Raw genomic sequence first — 20,760 nt, 5'->3', positions numbered from 1 at the left:
GAATTGAGACACTTGGAAATGGGTCAGTTATCTAATGGTTATCTGTTATTAGTTATCTAGTATCTGTATAGCAAATTACTCTAAAAATAAAGTGGCTTAAAAGAGCAAACATTGTTTATTTCCCAAAGCTCCTGTGGGTCAGGAATTGGGATCGAGTTTGGAGGTTCTGCTCAGTGTCATGAATACATAATACATAAATACAAATCTTCCTGAGGCTGTAGCCAATCTGAAGGCCTGACAGAAGCAGGATGGTCATGGCAGGAGGCCTCAGTTCCTCTCAGTGGGCCTGTCCAACAGGACAGCCTGAGGGTCCTCATGACACGGCGCTTGGCTTCCCCAGAGGCAGTAATCTGAGAGAGGGAGGGGGGTGGTGGAAATGAGAACAATGCAGAGGTGGTGGCAGTGTTTTTATGACCCATTTTTGAGTCCTTATGATCATTTCTGCTTCATTCTGTTTGTTAGAAATGAGCAACTATGTCCACGTCACATTCAAAAGGAGGAAAATCAGGTTCTACCTCACAGAGGGAGAACCACTGAAGAGCTTGTGGAATATTTCTAAAACCTTTCCCATGGAGTTGGGAAGATGAGAGGATACATCCAACGTGGGAAGGGGCAGGTCACGGCAGAGATCAATACTTGGTACTTGGACCTATGTGCAGGAAAGTGGAGATAACCCCCTTTGGAGAGCTTTCAACTAAGAGGATACAGTGAAATTAGGAAATATAGAGGGAAGTGAAGCAGGAGGGAAGGCGGCAGGGCACAACCTCTAAAAGAATGATATAGCCGTAAGATATGATGAAGACGGGCGAGAACCAACTGGGTCCCACATGGCAGAAGATTAGCTTCCGGTGGACCTTGAGTTTCATCGCACGCCTATTGTAACACACTAACATCTAACTGATACACCCACCAGGGACACAGTTCTAAGGATAACCATAAAAGGCCAAAAAGTGGGTAGTGGCCTAATTTCTGGAAATCTCTGCCCCTTCCTCAAAATAGTTGGAATAATCTTTCCACTTATTGGCCTATGAAGTTACCCAATCCATAACTAACCACACCATATTTTTAGGCCTGCCCCCCTTCTCCATTTCACCTTCTGAGATGGCCCATATTCTGCCTGTGAAGTGTCTTTCTCACTATATAAACCCATTTCTTATCTATCACTTTGTCTCCAACTTCTTTTTGCGACAAAGTAAGAACCTCAAATTCACTAGCAACAGAAGGAATTTAGATACTATTGGACAGGGCTGGGAATCATGGAGAGCTTTTGAGCAAGGCAGAGGTATAATTACAGCTGCATTTTTAGGGGGATTAGTCTGGCAACAGTAAGTGTGAAGGTTGGGAGTGTGGACACAATGAAAGAGGGGGCCAGTTCAGAGGCCAAGACCATTCTGGTCTTGCAGGGGTTTGGTCTGGAAGGGGATAGCTGGAGCATGGTTCCAAAACAATGCAGCTCTCCTTCTTTTAGACTCTGCAAAGTACAAGCATCTATGAAATAAATACATTTTATGCATCCGATCCAATCGTTCACGGAATCTGCCTGTGTTTTAGATGCTGCTCCTCACGGAGCTTTTAGTGGGTTAGTGAATTGAGCTGTAAGCCTGATGCATGGCCGTCGTTCCTTCTGTGTTGATTGAGTGCGGTTTGTCCCTAGGATGGCACTTGCATGGAATACCACAGGGTGTATTCCTAATTGAGTTGTCTCTTAACTGTGGCGAGAGCCTGATGTTATTGCTAGACTAAAGCCATCCGAAATTCAGCTCACAGAATGTACGAACCAGGATTTCATGGCAAAATTGCTACCCTCTTCTCCCTTAGTTATCAACATCTCCATTACCAAGACTTCTATTATTCTTCCCCAAGCACTTAGAGTGTTCATTTGATCAACTTGTATATTCATGAACTTCATTTGCAATATAGAAACGTTCTGGGTTTCTTGATGATGTCCATCCTCATTGAATAGACAGCCCAGAGCACTCAAAAGGCAGGCTCACAGCCAGAGTCAGAATTCCAATACTGATGCTTTGACTTTCCCCACTGCTCTTTAGGAAATCCAATAATTCCAGACTGTAGGAATCTTTTATTTTCTCTGTTTTTGGGTCCGTCTGAATTTATGCGTCTCTCAGAGTTTGCCATTTAATCATTTTCCTAATTCTTAATTGATCATTCATTCATTTTCTCATCAACTTGACAGCCAACTCACAGAATGTACGAACTAGGATTTTGTGTATTTTTAAATTGGGCTTGGGGGGGGCGGGTGAGGTTGAGCCCAATACACTGTGGGTGTTTGCTAAACTCTTAATTGAAAACTACTACTTTGATGAACTGGTCCCATTTATTTGATCTTCTCAACACATACATCCTCCACACAAGTACTTGATCCTCTTCCTTTGTTCCTCTAAATCCCAGGTGCAGTTTAAAGCAAGGGTTGTGATTTATAGCATCTGCCTACCCCCTCCTTTTCTGGCTGCCTTTTTGACCCTGTATAATGACTAGATGAAGACTTGAAGTGATCTCAGACTTCCCCAATGTCCACTTATATGTGGATTCATCTCAATGGTGTTAACGTGCTATTTTGTAAATATCTGTGATTCTGAATAGTTGGTTGGTCCTCTGTATTGTTAATTGTAAATGTTACCCAGGAGGTGTGTGTTTGTGCTCAGTTGCGCCTGACTTTTTGCTACCCTATGGACTGTAGCCTGTCAGGCTCCTCTTTCAGTGGGATTTTCCAGGCAAGAATACTGGAGTGGGTTGTCATTTCCTCCTCCAGGGATCTTTCTGACCCAGGGATCAAACCCGTGTTTCTTACAGCTTCTGCATTGGCAGGCAGATTCTTTACCACTGAGCCACCTGCATGTAATGTAACTCATTGTCCATTAAGTAGAGTTTCCAATAATAAGTGGCTTTTAGGGTGTGTACCATGGTTTAGCAATGGAATAAACCCCCCTTTTCATACTGCTTTTTGTAATTGCTTATCACCAATGGAGTATTCTCAAGCCCTCAGGATATCTTTCAGCTCCTGGAATATCAGGAAATACCAAATGGAGGTGAGAAGATTAAGAACTAGGCACACCTTTTCCTCTAGGTCATTGTATAGGCAGGTTGTAAGTTTGTAGGAAACCATGAATAACAGTTATATTATGAGGAAAGTCGAGTCTCTTAGCACAACCCTCTCACTTACACGTGAAAAGAATTGAGCTGCAGAGATGTCAAGTGGTTTCTCAAGGATTCCAAGTCTTAGTAGATTATCCGTGACTTAAACCTAGTTTTCTGGGTCCTATGTTCTTTCTAATAAAAACAAACTTGTGAAAGAACTCCTCACGTCTCAAAAAATCCCTCCAATGCCATTTTCTATGAATCCAATACCAATTGAAACCAAGAGGAGAAACCCTCACTTGCTAATTTCTTCTCTTTTTCTTTTGGAGAGTTTCTTTTATCCTTCAAGCCATCAGCTTCCATTGATGTGGTAGACAGCTGTCCTCTTTTCACCTTCATGTCCTGTTTCTTAGCCTCCACACTTCAAGTCATGAATATCAATTACCATTTACTAAGTAACCCTACTCATCAGAAACTGTCTACATGAATACAGAGTGGAGTAATGAACAAAAGGACCTAAATTAGTATCATAAACATGGACATTTCTTTAGCTGTTCCCTTCTCCAGGGGATCTTGCCAACCCAGGGATCAAACCTAGGTCTCCTGCATTGCAGGTGGCTTCTTTACCAGCTGAGCCACCAGAGAAGCCCAAGAACACTGGAATGGGTAGCCTAACCCTTCTTTAGTGGATCTTCCCGACCCAGAAATCAAACTGGGGTCTTCTGCATTGCAGGCGGATTCTTTACCGGCTGAGCTCCCGTGGAAGCCCCAGGTATAAACACAAGAAATATATTTTCAAAATGTGAGTATTTGGGAGTGTGTTGATGTCATATCAAAGCCCTTTAAAGTATTTAATACTAGAGGTGGTATAAAAACTTTTATAGATAATTTGGACTTTCTGAGTGTTCTCTTAGAAGGAAGAGGACAATGAAGAGGAGGTGGAAGGACTGTAAGAGAAGCAGAAGGAGGAAGAAGCAGAGAAGGAGGAGAAGGAGCAGAAGGAGAAGGATGAGGAAGAGGAGGAGGAAGGAAGGAGAGAGAGGGAGGGGAGGGACAGGGCAGGAGGGGAAGGGGAGCTGCTTGAATGAGGCAGGGTGGGCAGGAACCACTTTTCTATATACGGAGCCACAGGTGGATGAGCATATCATTAGTGTCTTCAGGGTGCATTATAAATAAGATAATTATGAGCCCCAATCGTGTCTTAAGCAAAGACATTATTGTTTCATCATGGATTGTGTGGCAATCACAGCGGTGGAAAGTTGGAGTGAACACATTTGAGAAGGTGAGCGGAAGATTGCCACACAGAGGACTGGGGATGGCTATGCCGGTTGGTAGCTGAGAATAGATTCCCGAAATGGAAGCTAGGAAGTTAGACAGTTATTATCTGAGGAGGCAATCAGGTGTGGCTGGTGCGGAAGCCCCTGCCCGCCAGCAGGGCACACGGTGTCAGCAGCAGACCAAGGACAGGTTCCCCAGTGTTAATGGGGGGCACACAGCATGGCTGTGCAAAATAGACTGTGGCTAAAGTCACAGTTCCTAGGGTTTGACCAGAAGCGACATGGCCAAGTAGTCGCTAATTCACCTCTCTCATACCTAAAACAGTGCCTGGCCCATAGCAAGCACTCCATAAACACATAAAGAATACATAGAATTTGTTGTAGTGTCATGGAAAGCCAGAGAGATCTGATGATATTGGAGAAAGGAGAGAAGACTTCTCAAATAGGAGTTATATACAACTGTTCAAATGAAAATGAGGGCGTGTGTACATGCTAAGTTCCTTCAGTTGTGTCTGACTCTTTGAGACCCCATGGACTGTAGCCCACCAGGCTCCTCTGTCCATGGGATTCTCCAGGCAAGAATACTAGACTGGATTGCCATGCTTTTCTCCAGGGGATCTTCTCGACCCAGGGATTGAACCCAAGTCTCCTGTGGCTCCTGCATTGCAGGTGGATTCTTTACCACAGAGCCACAAGGGAAGCCTCACAGAGTCAAGAGAGTCTTAATTTGAAGGTTGCTGAGATGATGAAATTGAAGTCACTCAGTCGTGTCTGACTCTTTGTGACCCCATGGACTGTAGCCCACTAGGCTCCTCCATCCATGGAATTTTCTACACAAGAGTAATGGAGTGGGTTGCCCTTTCCTTCTCCAGGGGATCTTCCTGACCTGGGGATGGAACCCTGGTTTCCCGCATTGTGGGCAGACGCTTTACCGCTTTACTGTCTGAGCCGCCAGGGAATCCTGAGGTGATGGGTTTAACCATATTTACCACAGATCTGTAGGTGTTTAAGGGCAACAGCCTGGAGGTGGAATAGAAAATACCTGGGGATCTGAGAAGTGACACGCCCTAACAGTCCTGTTTCCTTCTCAAGTCAGTTCTGAAACCCATTTAGCTACTCTGACATTTTTACGCTTGAGCAGAGTCTCAGAGCCAAAGACCTTGAGGTCTTTCGAAAGTTCATTTCCTGTGATGCGGTAACCTCCAGCACAACGATCACATTCCAAGAAATGCTTAATATTTAACGTGCTGCTGATTTCCTCAATCATCTTTCAATATCAGGCGCCTGTGCAGATAAGCCTTTTTAGCCTATGACAGCCGATCCTGTTTAATCCAATCACAAAGCATCCATCTCTGATGATGTTGTCCTAGGTGCTGATTCAGGATCTTTCACCAAATTCAAGCGCCCTGTCCGTTGCCCAGGGAGGGAGTTGGGAGAAGATTCCAAGGTGAATGCTGATGTGCTATCTCCTCCTGAGATTCTGAGATTCAGTCTCTGAGAGAATGGCTGTGGGTTGGTTGTGTCCTGTGGTTGGCTATACAATGCTGTGGCATGGCTGTTTGCAGATATTTTCAGCCTCCTTAAAAAAAGCTCAAAAAGCATTCTACTTAAAATTTTTTTTTTTTCTATGTCATGTGCAAGCCAATACCATTGTTCTATCGCTGAGCCTTATCCTGTGACTACATCTGTCCTTGGGTGTGGGGATGGGGGACAGGTTCAGGGATATCAGTTCAGTTCAGTTCAGTTCAGTCGCTCAGTCGTGTCCGACTCTTTGTGACCCCATGAATTGCAGCATGCCAGGCCTCCCTGTCCATCACCAACTCCCAGAGTTCACTCAGACTCAAGTCCATCGAGTCAGTGATGCCATCCAGCCATCTCATCCTCTGTCGTCCCCTTCTCCTCCTGCCCCCTAATCCCTCCCAGCATCAGAGTCTTTTCCAATGAGTCAACTCTTCGCATGAGGTGGCCAAAGTACTGGAGTTTCAGTTTAAGCATCAGTCCTTCCAAAGAAATCCCAGGGCTGATCTCCTTCAGAATGGACTGGTTGGATCTCCTTGCAGTCCAAGGGACTCTCAAGAGTCTTCTCCAACACCACAGTTCAAAAGCATTAATTCTTTGGCACTCAGTCTTCTTCACAGTCCAACTCTCGCATCCATATATGACCACAGGAAAAACCATAGCCTTGACTAGACGGGCCTTTGTTGGCAAAGTAATGTCTCTGCTTTTGAATATGCTATCTAGGTTGGTCATAACTTTGCTTCCAAGGAGTAAGCGTCTTTTAATTTCATGGCTACAGTCACCATCTGCAGTGATTTTGGAGCCCCCCAAAATAAAGTCTGACACTGTTTCCCCATCTATTTCCCATGAAGTGATGGTGGAGTTCAATTTCTATTGTCCACATTACTGATTCAAAAAAAGTGCTTTTAATGTTTTGTCATGTCCATTTCTATGCAACTATGCAGAAGCGCTGAAATGCATGTGTCAAATTCTCCATGTCAGACTGTTTTGTCTCCAGATACTCTGTCCATGGGATTTTCGAGGCAAGGATACTGAAGCGGGTCACCATTTCCTTCTCAAGAGAATCTTCCTGACCCAGGGATTGAACCTGGGTCTCCTGCACTGCAGGCAGATTCTTTACTGACTGAACTACCAGGGAAGCCCCCCAAAGAAAGACGTTAGAAAAGATCCTCTTACCTTCTTTAGGACATGAAAGTTTTTAGGACTAGTCTCTACTTTTACTCTTTTATAGGGGTCTATGGACAGGGAGGCCTGGCGTGCTGTGGTTCATGGGGTTGCAAAGAGTCAGACACAACTGAGCGATTGAACTGAACTGAACTGATAGATTATTTTGATCCAGAAATCATATTCTTGCTAGAGCTGACTCGATTTCCAGGATGTCCTGTGTCACTTGGTCATCCAGTCTTGAGCTGGGTTGGTTTCCCTGGTATTCAGTCTAGGACACTCCATCATCACTTTCTCCATTGAACTGATGAGTCAGCTGCAAGAGGAATGAAGCACGCTCTGCAAGAGGAATGAGGACAGCAAAGGAGCTTGTCCTCAGGTGTCTTACTGGGATTGGGCTATCATGTAAGCATAAGGACAGACAGAGAGTCAAAAGAGTGAAGTGAATCAGAAAGAGAAAAACACATATCATCTATGAACACATATATGTGGGATCTAGAAAAATAATATAGATGAACTCATTTGCCAAGCAGAAATAGAGACATAGATGTAGAGAACAAATATATGGACACCAAGGGGAAATGGTGGGTAGGAAGGAGGGAGGTTGGGATTGATACTATGTATAAAATAGGTAACTGATGCCAACACACTGAATAGCTCAGGGAACTCTTCTTAATGCTCTGTGATGACCTGAGTGGGAAGGAAATACACGGAAGAGGGGATATATGTATACATGTGGCTGACACACTTCGCTGTGCAGCAGAAACGCACCCAACATTGTAAAGCAACTATATGCCGGTAAGACGACAACAGCAGTCTATGACGCGACTGCGTAATGGGCGATGCTTCTGCCACAGTGATCTCATTTACTGTGGATGGAGTGCGGATAAACAGATTTCTCCACTCGAACATCTGTATCTGTTAAATGATGCCGATCAACAAGTTTTTGTTCATTAATGAGACAGCATATATCTGATACATGCTAAATGATAACCACAACACTTAGAGTGTTTTGTTGCCATGCAGAAATGACAGAGGCGTTGGCAAGGCCTGGATTCCTATATCTGTTCCTTTGCTTCAAGTCTTCAAGGGCAGAAGAACAGATAAGTGAGTTGGAACACAGAATGGTGGAAATAACTGCTGAGGAGCAGAATAAAGAAAAAAGAATGAATAGCAATGAGGACCATCTCAGAGACCTCTGGGACAACATTAATCACACCAGTGTTTGAATTATAGGGGTCCCAGAAGAACATAGGAGAAGGCAATGGCACTCCACTCCAGTATTCTTGCCTGGAAAATCCCATGGGCGGAGGAGCCTGGTAGGCTGCAGTCCATGGGGTCACGAAGAGTCGAACACGACTGAGCGACTTGACTTTCACTTTTCACTTTCATGCATTGGAGGAGGAAATGGCAACCCACTCCAGCGCTCTTGCCTGGAGAATCCTAGGGACGGGGGAGCCTGGTGGGCTGCCGTCTATGGGGTCGCACGGAGTCGGACACGACTGAAGCGACTTGGCAGCAGCAGCAGCAGCAGCAACAGCAGAACATGAGGGAGAGAAAGGGTCTGGGAGAATATTAGAAGAGTTTATAGTTGAAAATTTCCCTAACTTGGGGAAGGAAATAGCCACTCAAGTTGAGGAAGCACAGAGAGTCCCATACAGGATAAACCCAAGGAGAAACACACTGAGACATAATTATCACACAGCTGCTGCTGCTAAGTCGCTTCAGTCGTGTCCGACTCTGTGCGACCCCACAGACGGCAGCCCACCAGGCCTCCCCCGTCCCTGGGATTCTCTAGGCAAGAACACTGGAGTGGGTTGCCATTTCCTTCTCCAATGCATGAAAGTGAAAAGTCAAAGTGAAGTCGCTCAGTCGTGTCCGACTCTTCGCGACCCCATGGACAGCAGTCCACCAGGCTCCTCCATCCATGGGATTTTCCAGGCAAGAGTACTGGAGTGGGGTGCCATTGCCTTCTCCGAATAATCACACTAAGAAAAACTAAATTCAAAGAAAAAATATTAAACGCAGCAAGGGAAAAGCAACAAATAACACACAAGGGAATTCCCATAAGGTTATCAGTTGATTTTTCAGCAGAAGCTCTGCAGGCCAGAAGAGAGTAGCAGGATATATTTAAAGTGATGAAAAGGAAAACATATATGTCTTTTATTGACTTTTTCTGAGGTTTTGATTTTTTGTAGGTTTTAGACTAAACTACATAATCTGCATGAATATAAACCCATAGTTAATTCAAACAGGCTAAGAAATCCTGCCAGATGGAAATGAACAATTTTTAAATGTGTCTTAAAAAAAGATTGCTTTCTGTTGTCTTTTCAAGGAGTTTCATAAAGAGCATATATACTACTTTGGAGTGGATTAGCTAACTTTCCTTCTCCTTAAGAAGGCAGAACGCCTTGCATGGTGTTAGGCTTTTCTTATCTTGAACCGACAGTGCCCTAAATAGATGCATAATGACTCTAAAAAGCTAATTATCACAGGATAGAAGGGCCACAGATCAATATTCTGAAACCAAAGTTACCGTTTTTGAGGACTTGTTCTCCAACATTTAGTTGGTCCACAAAAGAGAATACAACAAGCGTTTCATACACTGGCGGGTTCACTGTACAACTTGTGTAGGAAGGAGGCCGCTTCCCATTGCTCTGGGCAAAGTGGTGCAGGGGTGAGCTGTTGACATTTTTCTTTGTGCGTGGTACCTTATATTTACATTTGCTCTCAAAGTTTTCTAGGCTGAAATGCGAGCACAAGAGAGGGTTTGGGGACAGTCATTTATTCTTGTGATTCATGCAGTTTAGTCACTCAGTTGTGTCTGACAGTTTGTGCCTCTATGAACTGTGGTCCGCCAGGCTCCTCTGTCCATGGGATTTTCCAGGCAAGAACACTGGAGTGGGTGCCATTTCCTTCTTGAGGGGAACTTCCCAACCCAGGGGTCAAACCTCGGTCTCCTGTACTGCAGGCAGCCTCCTGCTCTGCAGGTGGATACTTTGCTGATGCAGTCACCCTGAAGGAGACTCTTGGTTCTGTCTCGGCTCCTCTGCTCAGAGAGCAGTGATCATTTCTCGTTAAACATGAATCCTCACTAAGCCCCACAGATTTCAGAAGAGCTACCAGCTTTACCCTCAGCTTGATGGGTAAAGTGTACAGGTTTGTGCCTAATGAACAACACTGTTTGGAAAGGGGAAAACATGCCCTCCTCCACCGTTCTTGAGTTCCTGTGGCTAGACCACTAATGAAATTAACACAAGATAGTATAACAAGAAAAAGAAACACATTTTAACTTGGGGGCATGGAGCTGTCTTAGAAATGGGGCCTAAGAAGTGGCCAATGCAGGCAACTTGTATAGTTTTTAGACAAAGAATCAAAAAATTTGTGAAAAATTGACAAGACCGAGAAACTTAGGCTTTGGTTGCTTTATTAGTGAAGACTCTAAACAGAGTTTGGGGGCTTGGGGGAGCCAGTTAGAGAAAAAATGAAGTTTGCTTATACAAGCTTCTCTACCCCAAATTACCATCTGGATGGTCGGTGTCCTTCTCTCTCCAGATTCAGGGAGAGGGCTTTTCCCAGGGGAGCCTTATTTCCTGGTTTCAGAGAGACAGAGAGGAGCGTCAAAGTGTCCCTCTTGCGTTGGCTGTTTCTTGAGTCACTTAAATTTTTTTTTTTAACTTTTAAAAAATATATTTATTGAATTCTGGGGATGTACTAGACTTTGTCCATGAAGTAAATATATCTACTGCTATGTGGTATTACCATTTTAAGGCAGTGACATAAGATTGTCATGTAATAAAATTATTACATCATTTACTAAGCAAGTACTCTTTATACACAGCATACCTAAACTGAAATCACTCTACATGCTCAGAAGATGAGTGTTCTTGTTATTTGACTTTTTAAAACTACTTGTTGCATTTTTTTTTCTTTTTTAAAAAAGATTATTTCTTTTTAACTGGAGGACAATTGCTTCACAATATTGTGTTGGTTTCTGCCGTACATCAACATGAATAAGTCCTAGGTATCCATATGTCCCCTCCCTCTTGAACCTCCCTCCCACCTCCACCCCATCCCACCCCTCTAGGTTGTCACAGAGTCACTTTAATTCCAAACAATGCACATGCCACTTTGGGAGAGCCTGCCCTGAGCCCTAGTGGTGCTGGCTGCTTCGATATAGGCATCCTACAGTATTTTTTTAGAAACTCAACTGGGAGGGTGGTTATTGCAGACTGTGCAATCCATTTGTTCCTTCTGAAATTCTAAAATCTGCCAGATTAAGTCATATCAGCAGAGAGCTGGATGCTCCGACCTCTTCGCACGGACCATCTGTGAAGTTGCTTTACTATAATTTTGGTTTGAGAATCTTAGCCTACGATGATAGCCAATGTAAAAAAGCGCTGTTTGAAGTGTGCAATTATGACAACTGTAAGAACGGAGCTGAATGTTTAACATCGTGCAAAACCTTCCCATGCCTTCCACGGCCTTCCCCGAGCCCCACGTTGACGTTGTTCCCTAATTTCTCAGGAAACTAAACAGATTCTAGGCTGCAAGCTGCCTTCAAGCAAATACCTGCAGTTCTCCAATTCTATTAATTAATAAGTTACTTTTCTCTCTTCCATTATATGTTTTTTAAAAAGATTTTTGTTGTTGTGGACCATTTTTAAAGTTTTTATTGAATTTGTTACAATATTGCTTCTGTTTTATGTTTTGACTTTTTGGCCACGAGGCATGTGGGATCTTATCTCCCCAACCAGGGATGGAATCTGCTCCCTCTGCATTGGAAAGCGAAGTTTTAACCACTGGACCACCACCAGGGAAGGCCCTTCATTACCTATTGGTGTGGATTTTTCCTCCCATTTTGTTGTTGTACATGGGAGATAACGGAATAATTTGTTTCTTTATCTCACTTGTAAGATTCATACAAAAAAGTTTGTATTTCCTCAGTTGTCATTAAAAATATTTTGGCTAAATTGCTAAATTGAATTGGCTTTTCATTGCTGTTTGTTCATTTCTTTGATTGATTACTGAAGTTAACTTTTTCAAATATTTATAAATGATTATATGTCCTCATTGGGCTTCTCAGGTGGTGCAGTGGTGAAGAATCTGTCAGCCAGTGCAGGAGACTCAAAAGATAAGAGTTCCTAATCCCTGGGTGGGGAAGATCCCTGAAGGAGGGTGTGGAAACCCACTCTGGTATTCTTGCCTGGAGAATTCCTTGAACAGAGGAGCCTGGTGGGCTGCAGTCCATGGGGTTGCAGAGAGTGTGACATGATTGAGCGCACAGGCATGCACGTGTCCTCACTGGTGAATCTCGTGTTCCTGTACCATCTGTCTACTGAGTCTTTGTGTCTCATCATATAACATAAGCTCATCATATGTCAAGGAGCTATATCCTTGGTGTATCATAATAATATATATTTTTCACTTTGTTGCTTATCATCTGTTAAGTCTGTATTTTGAAAAATAGAAGGTTTACATTTTCATGCAGTCAAGTCAGTTTATCTTTTCCTTTGTGACTTCTTCTGTTTCTTTTATGCTAGCTAGCTGTGTTTCCATGCAAATCAATAAAAAGTTTACTCCTCGGGGGTTTGGACATGGTGGTATATAATTTTTACTAGGTTGTTTCCATAAACAGACTTAGTATTATGCATAGGGAACAAAAAAGCACAATAAATATTTGTCGATATGTTGATAAGTTTTACTCGATTAATCTATGGAGTTTACATTTCCTGCAAAGTTACATGGTGAATTTTTAACAGAAACACACAAGGTTCATTTGCATCAGCATTTCCTTTTGGACACTTACAAAGAATTTAAATAGAGTTATGCTTTTGGGCAATGTGAGCAGAAAAATGTTGCCTTATCAATATTCCTGGTTGAAGAGAGGGAGAACTTTTTATTATATCTTTCAATTTGCCTGGCTTACCAAAAATCACATCTCCCTTGCACTGAGATTCTTGATTCCAGCTTTAGTACATGAAGCACCCAGAAAAGAGATAAAATTGAACTGTAACATGATTTCCCATCTAGCAAATAGCTTTCTATCAATTTTTTGTGCGTGACTGTGAGATTGTTTAGCCAGTTAGTATGACATTTGTGTTCTCAGAAGACTAACTCCCTGAGAGGAGAGGAATCTGAAGTTAGACAGAAGACTCCAGTCTTAACAGAATTATGGTTCCCTGGGTGGGAGAAGGGGGCAGGGCTAGAAGGAACCCAGTGCTAAGAATCCAAAGTTAAAGAAGGAAAAAAATGAATTTTGCAATGAAAAGCGATCCCATCATTGTTCTTTTCCCTCACTTACGTCTACTAGTGAGAAGTGAAGAAATGGCAGTTTTGCAGAAGTCAAGGTCTCTACTTTTGGCCACATCTTAATAAGGTGTGTAGGCAGAGCAGCCCGACCTACATACTTTGATAAATATAAACAGATCGCAAAGTCAGCACATCATTTCAGAACGTCCCTGGAGGTCCAGTGTTAAGACTTCACCTTCCAATGCAGGGGGTCTGGGTTCAATCCCTGCTCAGGGAGCTAAAACCCCACATGTGTCATGGGCAGAAAATCAAAACACAAAACAGAAGCAATATTGTAACAAGGTCAGCAAAGACTTTAAAACTAGTCTGCATCAAAAAACATACATCATTTCTCCTACTACTGATTAGTAGATCCTAATAATCTTTAAACTGGAAAAGTGACTGCATGTGAAACAAAGAGGAGTTCCTATGGGGACCTGATCTTGCCCCCGACTTCTCCATGGATGTCTGGTCCTGGTCTCCCACCAGCTCCGTCAGCTCCTATCTTAAGCCAACCTTCAGTGAGAAAGAGCAGCTTCCTGATTCAATTTATTGACCCCAGTGATGCAAGTTCTTTAGATACCTTTACTTTGTGAATTTGGTCTTCAGGCTCTTTCTAGCTTTTGAATGACTTTATACTTCCAGAAGCCGCCCTAACTGAGGTCTGACCTTTGGTTTTCCTTTGTAGTTTGGGGGCCGTTGTGCTGACTTCTAGTTCAGACCCTACCTCTTCTTGGAGTCTCAGCTTCCAACAAGGTAGGGAAGGGAGGCAGGGCTTTCTCGAAGCCTCATGGTGGTCCTGGGGCCTCGGAGATGGAGCCATCAGGCTGCCTCTGCTCCTTGTCTGACCTTGCGTTCTGACTCCCATCTGAAACTGGGGGATGGGTGAAAGTTGTTCTGGGGCAAAGAAGACATCCTGGGTTTTTATCAGGAGTTTTTCTGCCTACCCCTGGCTCTTGTGTACCTCAGTAGCTAATTGCAAAAGAGCAGACATGGGCTGCGTGAGTCTGCTGGGGAATCAGGCAGCAATGAGGCAGCATCCAGCAGGTTCCTGTGTCAGGCCCTGAGTTGTGCAGAACCCTGCATTGGTGGGCAGCAGCCCGGGAATGACTGAGGTGTCCCACAAGTATGGACGAAGGTAGGCTCACAGTTGCAATCACATTCATTTACAAAAAGCAAAGATAGGGGCTATTTCTTGCACCTTTGAGTTTGTGGCCTGAAGTTCGTACTTCCTATATCTTATTTTTTTCGAATGGAAGAGATCATACCAGGAAGGCATGCTGCATCGGCCCTGTGGATCACTGAGAGCAGCTCCATCCTCCTGCAAGCTCCTCCTCATCCTCCGACTGTACCACCAGGTTTCCAACAGCAGAGCCCACTGGCCTCTCGATGTTGGAGGGCTCTCTTGGAGGGCTCCCGCGTTTGATCACCACCCACCACCCACAAGCCAATGACCAAAAAAAGCACAGAAAATGGGTACTTGGCAAATTCCCGAAACGTTTTTACTTTTGAACCACCTACCAGCCAATCTACTTACCACAAAATAGCGTTTTAGCTGCACCCCATCCACGTAGAATATTGTTTTGACATGACACCCCATTCCTTCTTTCTACTTCACAGTACTCTCACCATCCTGAAGGGCAGCCAGTGTCTGGGTGAGACACAGATGTCTTGGAAGGCTCCTGAAGTCCATACAGGGAAGACCCAAGGTAAAGAGGTCATGGAATCGTGTCTGACTCTCAGCGCATCAACTCCACTGCCTGTGCTAGAAGTTTTAGAATGTTCTCTGGGGCCCTTCAAGGTGATCAGAGGTCTGTGCTGTGGCCTGTAGGTTTCAGCTGCTCTTCTTTTTTGTTGACACCATCCTGCTTTCCCTGATGCTGTGGTTCTCTCTGACTCTGGCCATTGGCTTGATGAAAGGGAGAAAGGTCCCGGCAGTACTGAACTTGCAACAGGAAGAGTACTTCTCTGAAGGTACAAGGACTCCTGCAAGGCTCTCCCCTAAATGACTTATAGAAACGCAGGTGGCACTCTGCTATGTGATGGTGGAGTGGGCTGGTGGGGGTGGTATTTGAACCAACCACTCCTTACCAGCAACTTCTCTCTCTCTAGTCTTCACAGAGGGGATTTCATTTTATTTTGTATCCTGGGCACAGGCAATTACTGCTCTTCCCTGCATCACTACATTTTCAATCTCATTCATTCATACATTGATCATTTATTGGGTTTCCAGTAGTCATGTATGGATGTGAGAGTTGGACTATAAGGAAAGCTGAGCACTAAAGAATTGATGCTTTTGAACTGTGGTGTTGGAGAAGACTCTTGAGAGTCCCTTGGACTGCAAGGAGATCCAACCAGTCCATCCTAAAGGGGATCAGTCCTGGGTATTCATAGGAAGGACTGATGTTGAAGCTGAAACTCCAATACTTTGGCCACCTCATGTGAAGAGCTGACTCATTTGAAAAGACCCTGATACTGGGAAAAATTGAGGGCAGGAGAAGAAGGGGATGACAGAGGATGAGATGGTTGGATGGCATCACTGACTCAATGGACATGAGTTTGAGTAAACTCCAGGAGCTGGTGATGGACAGGGAGGCCTGGCGTGCTGCAGTCCATGGGGTCACAAAGAATCAGACACGACTGAGCTTCTGAACTGACTGAACTGAACCAGGTCCTTTTCTAGTGATGAGACAGCACTCATAAAACATACACATGTTGCCTTCTCTCTTCCTTGGATAAATATGGATTTGGCATGTTTATTTGCACAATTTCTTACTTTCTGAGGCCACTTTATTCAGGCTTGCTTTCTCTGTTCCCCTCTGTGAAGAAGGCAAGGCCAGCTCCTGGTACCCTGTCCTGCACCAGAGCCCGAGGTCTTCCCCATGTTTCAGAGGAAATGTTTGACAGACCCTGGAGCAGACTCAGATAAGCAGTACTTAAAGGCATTCAGAAGGCATGGTTTTGGCCCCAGTTTTGGAATGAAGCTAGAGTCTGAATAGTGCTCTTTAGTTTATTTTTTTCTGGGGAAGAATGCTGAGAAGTGGGGCAAGGACTTGCAGAAGGATCCTTCCTTGCTGAAAGTTAACAAAACCTTCCTTCTGTTGAAGCTTGAGAGCCAAAACCATTGATTCTCTTCTCCTTCGTGCGTCTGTCATCTTAGCACTTAGATGATTTATATAAAAGCTTTTTTGTTGTTTCTCATAATATCAAAGGACTTTAAACCCAAACAGAAAAAAGGACAGAACAATAAAGATGCTTCAAGGTGAGATGGTGAGGACACCCAGCCTGCCTACTCTACTTTTGCCTGGATGAGATTTTTTTTTTCTTTTTAATAAAGGGCATGTACTTTCCCAGTCTTGCAACAGGAAAAAGAAAGAAAAAAAAAAAGATGGATGCTCCCTTGGGAGAAAATTTCTGCAAGAAAAGCGAATGACTAAAGAAGGCCTCTGATTCGAGAAAAGATTTTGTAAATGCTTCCCAGAAAGTTCTGCCTCACTGGGGAGAGAGAATGAAAATGTGCAATTTCGAGGGGAGGGAAAGCATTGCTTGTCTGATTTTTCTCGAGAAACACGTCTCATCTTAGTCTGTGTCCTGGCAACTCTTTTCTAGTGGTTAAAATAGAGGTTGGGGCATCTGGAGAGACGTGAATGGGCCTAGAGACTGTCATATGGAGTGAAGTAAATCGGAAAGAGCAAAACAAATAATGTAATGAATGCATATATATGGAATCTAGAAAAAAAAGGCAAAGATGATCTTATTTGCAGAACAGAAATAGAGACAGTGATGTAGAGAACAAATGCCTGGACACAAGTGTGGGATGAATTGGGAGATTGGGATTGACCTGGATACACTGTTGATACTATGTATCAAATAGATAACTGATGCCAACATACTGCATAGCACAGGGAACTCTACTTCATGTTCTCTGATGACCTGAATGGGCTGCTGCTGCTGTTGCTGCTGCTAACTCACTCATTTCAGTCGTGCCTGACTCTGTGCGACCCCATAGACGGCAGCCCACCAGGCTCCCCTGTCCCTGGAATTCTCCAGGCAAGAACACTGGAGTGGGTTGCCATTTCCTTCTCCAATGCATGAAAGTGAAAAGTGAAAATGAAGTCACTCAGTCATGTCTGACTCTTAGTGACCCTATGGACTGCCACCCACCAGGCTCCTCTGTTCCTGGGATTCTCAAGGCAAGAACACTGGAGTGGGTTGCCATTTCCTTCTCCAACGCATGCATGCATGCTAAATCGCTTCAGTCATGTCCGACTCTGTGTGACCCCATAGACAGCAGCCCACTGGGCTCCTCTGTCCACAGGATTCTCTAGGCAAGAGTACTGGAGTGGGTTGCCATTTCCTTCTCCACTTGAATGGGATGGAAGCTCAAAAGGCTGGGGATATACGTATGGTGGTGGTTTAGTCACTAAGTCGTATCCAACCCTTGCGATCCCATGGAGTGTAGCCCGCCAGGTTCCTCTGCCCATGGGATTCTCCAGGCAAGAATACTGGAGTGGGTTGCCATTTCCTTCTCCAGGGGATCTTCTCGACCCAGGAATCAAACTCAGGTCTCCTGCCTTTCAGGTAGATTCTTTACCCATTGAACCATGAGGAAGATGATATATGTACAGGCATGGCTGACTCATTTAGCTATACAGTAGAAATTACACAACATTGTAAAGCAACTCTACTCCAATAAAAAAATAGCTTAAAAAATATGACTGGGGATAGTTGCCAGGCTTGTGTGTGCCTTTTCTCCATCATTTCTAAGATCTAAATCCTGCCTGGTAGGTTCATTTTACTTTTACTCAACAATTTTTTATTGAGCAAGTATTGTGTTCCAGGCTCAGTGCAGCTGGTAACTTTCAGGGCAAGGTTTTTTTTCTCATTATGGTATATAGGCATATATAAAGGGAGTGTTGAAATAGTGCGGAAGTTTAAAACTGAATCACTGAATTGGAGATAAGAGAGTGGTTAGGTATCAAATGGACACTTTGTTCAACACCCTGCCCAAACCTTCAGGTGAAGTATACAAATAGATTCAGGTGCTCACAGAGCAAAGAAATAACACTGGCTCAGAGGCAAAAGCGTTCATCATTGAATAATAGACCCAACACTTTCCAAAGGAACGAGTGGGCAGTATCTCTCTAGTGCCACGGTACACATTTTCTAAAACATCTACTTTGAGGAGTGTGAAGTGTTCGTGAGGTCATGAGTATTGTCCTCTGTAATGAGTGCATTATGGGCATATAATTTGTGGGTGGCTTCCTGGAGACAGACAACTGTCTGACGATCAATGTCAAGATCCAGTTTCAATATTGCTGAAGTCATTTGTCATTTGTTGATTTGTTTGTTTTTATTCTTTGTCTGAAAGTCTTACAAGGAGGAGATAGAGTCACAGATCCTGGCTATGAAAGGATGAAGGACATTGGTGGTGTTTATGGGCCATGAGAGCACCCCATATTATTAAAGGACATTTCCTTAGCCTTTTCTGCCCACAGTGGACCTGTCTCAGAAGATCTTGGGTTTGAAGGAATCTGATCGATCCAGTGAGGTTCATTCCTTATTCCCCTGCTAATGCTGGTAGAAAAGTGTTCTAGGAAGCCCCCAGATGCAGAGCTGAGAGGGACAGAGCCAGGTAGAGGATTCAGAAGGGAATTCTCACTCTCCTTACTTCTCCTGGCTTATCTCTGTTCTTAGAGATAAGCCCATAGGATGACAGGAAGCATCTGGTTCTTCACCTTTCCTTCTGAAACGATGGGCTAAAGGGATACTTACTTGATGAGTCATGGTGGCCAAGGTTTTTTAGTTGAAAAGATGATGACTTGATAAGCAAGCCACTTGTTCAGGGTGGACTTCCTGTTTCACATTTATGATAGTGTGTGGAGATTTAAATAAGAGTGTTCTTCACCAAGAAGGAATGTCGAATAATAAAGGCCTAGGGGATGGACACACAAGAGAAGACTCTACACATGGACATCACCAGATGGTCAACACCAAAATCATATTGATTATATTTTTTGCAGCCAAAGATGGAGAAGCTCTATACAGTCAACAAAAACAAGACCAGGAGCTGACTGTGGCTCAGATCATGAACTCCTTATTGCCAAATTCAGATTTAAATTGAAGAAAGTAGGGAAAACCACTAGACCATTCAAGTATGACCTAAATCAAATCCCTTATGATTATACAGTGGAAGTGAGAAATAGATTTAAGGGACTAGATCTGATGGATAGAGTGCCTGATGAACTGTGGAAGGAGGTTCGTGACATTGTACAGGAGACAGGGATCAAGACCATTCCCATGGAAAAGAAATGCAAAAAGGCAAAATGGCTGTCTGGGGAGGCCTTACAAATAGCTGTGAAAAGAAGAGAAGTGAAAAGCAAAGGAGAAAAGGAAAGATATAAACATCTGAATGCAGAGTTCCAAAGAATAGCAACAAGAGATAAGAAAGCCTTCTTCAGCGATCAATGCAAAGAAATAGAGGAAAACAACAGAATGGGAAAGACTAGAGATCTCTTCAAGAAAATCAGAGATACCAAAGGAACATTTCATGCAAAGATGGGCTCGATAAAGGACAGAAATGGTAGGGACCTAAGAGAAGCAGAAGATATTAAGAAGAGGTGGCAAGAATACACAGAAGAACTGTACAAAAAAGATCTTCATGACCCAGATAATCACGATGGTGTGATCACTGACCTAGAGCCAGACATCCTGGAATGTGAAGTCAAGTGGGCCTTAGAAAGCATCACTATGAACAAAGCTAGTGGAGGTGATGGACTTCCAGTTGAGCTATTTCAAATCCTGAAAGATGATGCTGTGAAAGTGCTGCATTCAATATGCCAGCAAATTTGGAAAACTCAGCAGTGGCCACAGGACTAGAAAAGGTCAGTTTTCATTCCAATCCCAAAGAAAGGCAATGACAGAGAATGCTCAAACTACCGCACAATTGCACTCATCTCACATGCAAGTAAAGTAATGCTCAAAATTCTCCAAGCCAGGCTTCAGCAATATGTGAACCGTGAACTTCCAGATGTTCAAGCTGGTTTTAGAAAAGGCAGAGGAACCAGAGATCAAATTGCCAACATACGCTGGATCATCAAAAAAGTAAGAGTTCCAGAAAAACATCTATTTCTGCTTTATTGACTATGCCAAAGCCTTTGACTGTGTGGATCACAATAAACTGTGGAAAATTCTGAAAGAGATGGGAATACCAGACCACCTGATCTGCCTCTTGGGAAATTTGTATGCAGGTCAGGAAGAAACAGTTAGAACTGGACATGGAACAACAGACTGGTTCCAAATAGGAAAAGGAGTATGTCAAGGCTGTATATTGTCACCCTGTTTATTTAACTTATATGCAGAGTACATCATGAGAAATGCTGGACTGGAAGAAACACAAGCTGGAAGAAATATC

Source organism: Bubalus bubalis, chromosome 13 (assembly GCF_019923935.1).
Source record: "Bubalus bubalis isolate 160015118507 breed Murrah chromosome 13, NDDB_SH_1, whole genome shotgun sequence".
In the NCBI taxonomy this organism is placed as follows: Eukaryota; Metazoa; Chordata; class Mammalia; order Artiodactyla; family Bovidae; genus Bubalus; species Bubalus bubalis.
This window is presented reverse-complemented; position numbering follows the sequence as displayed.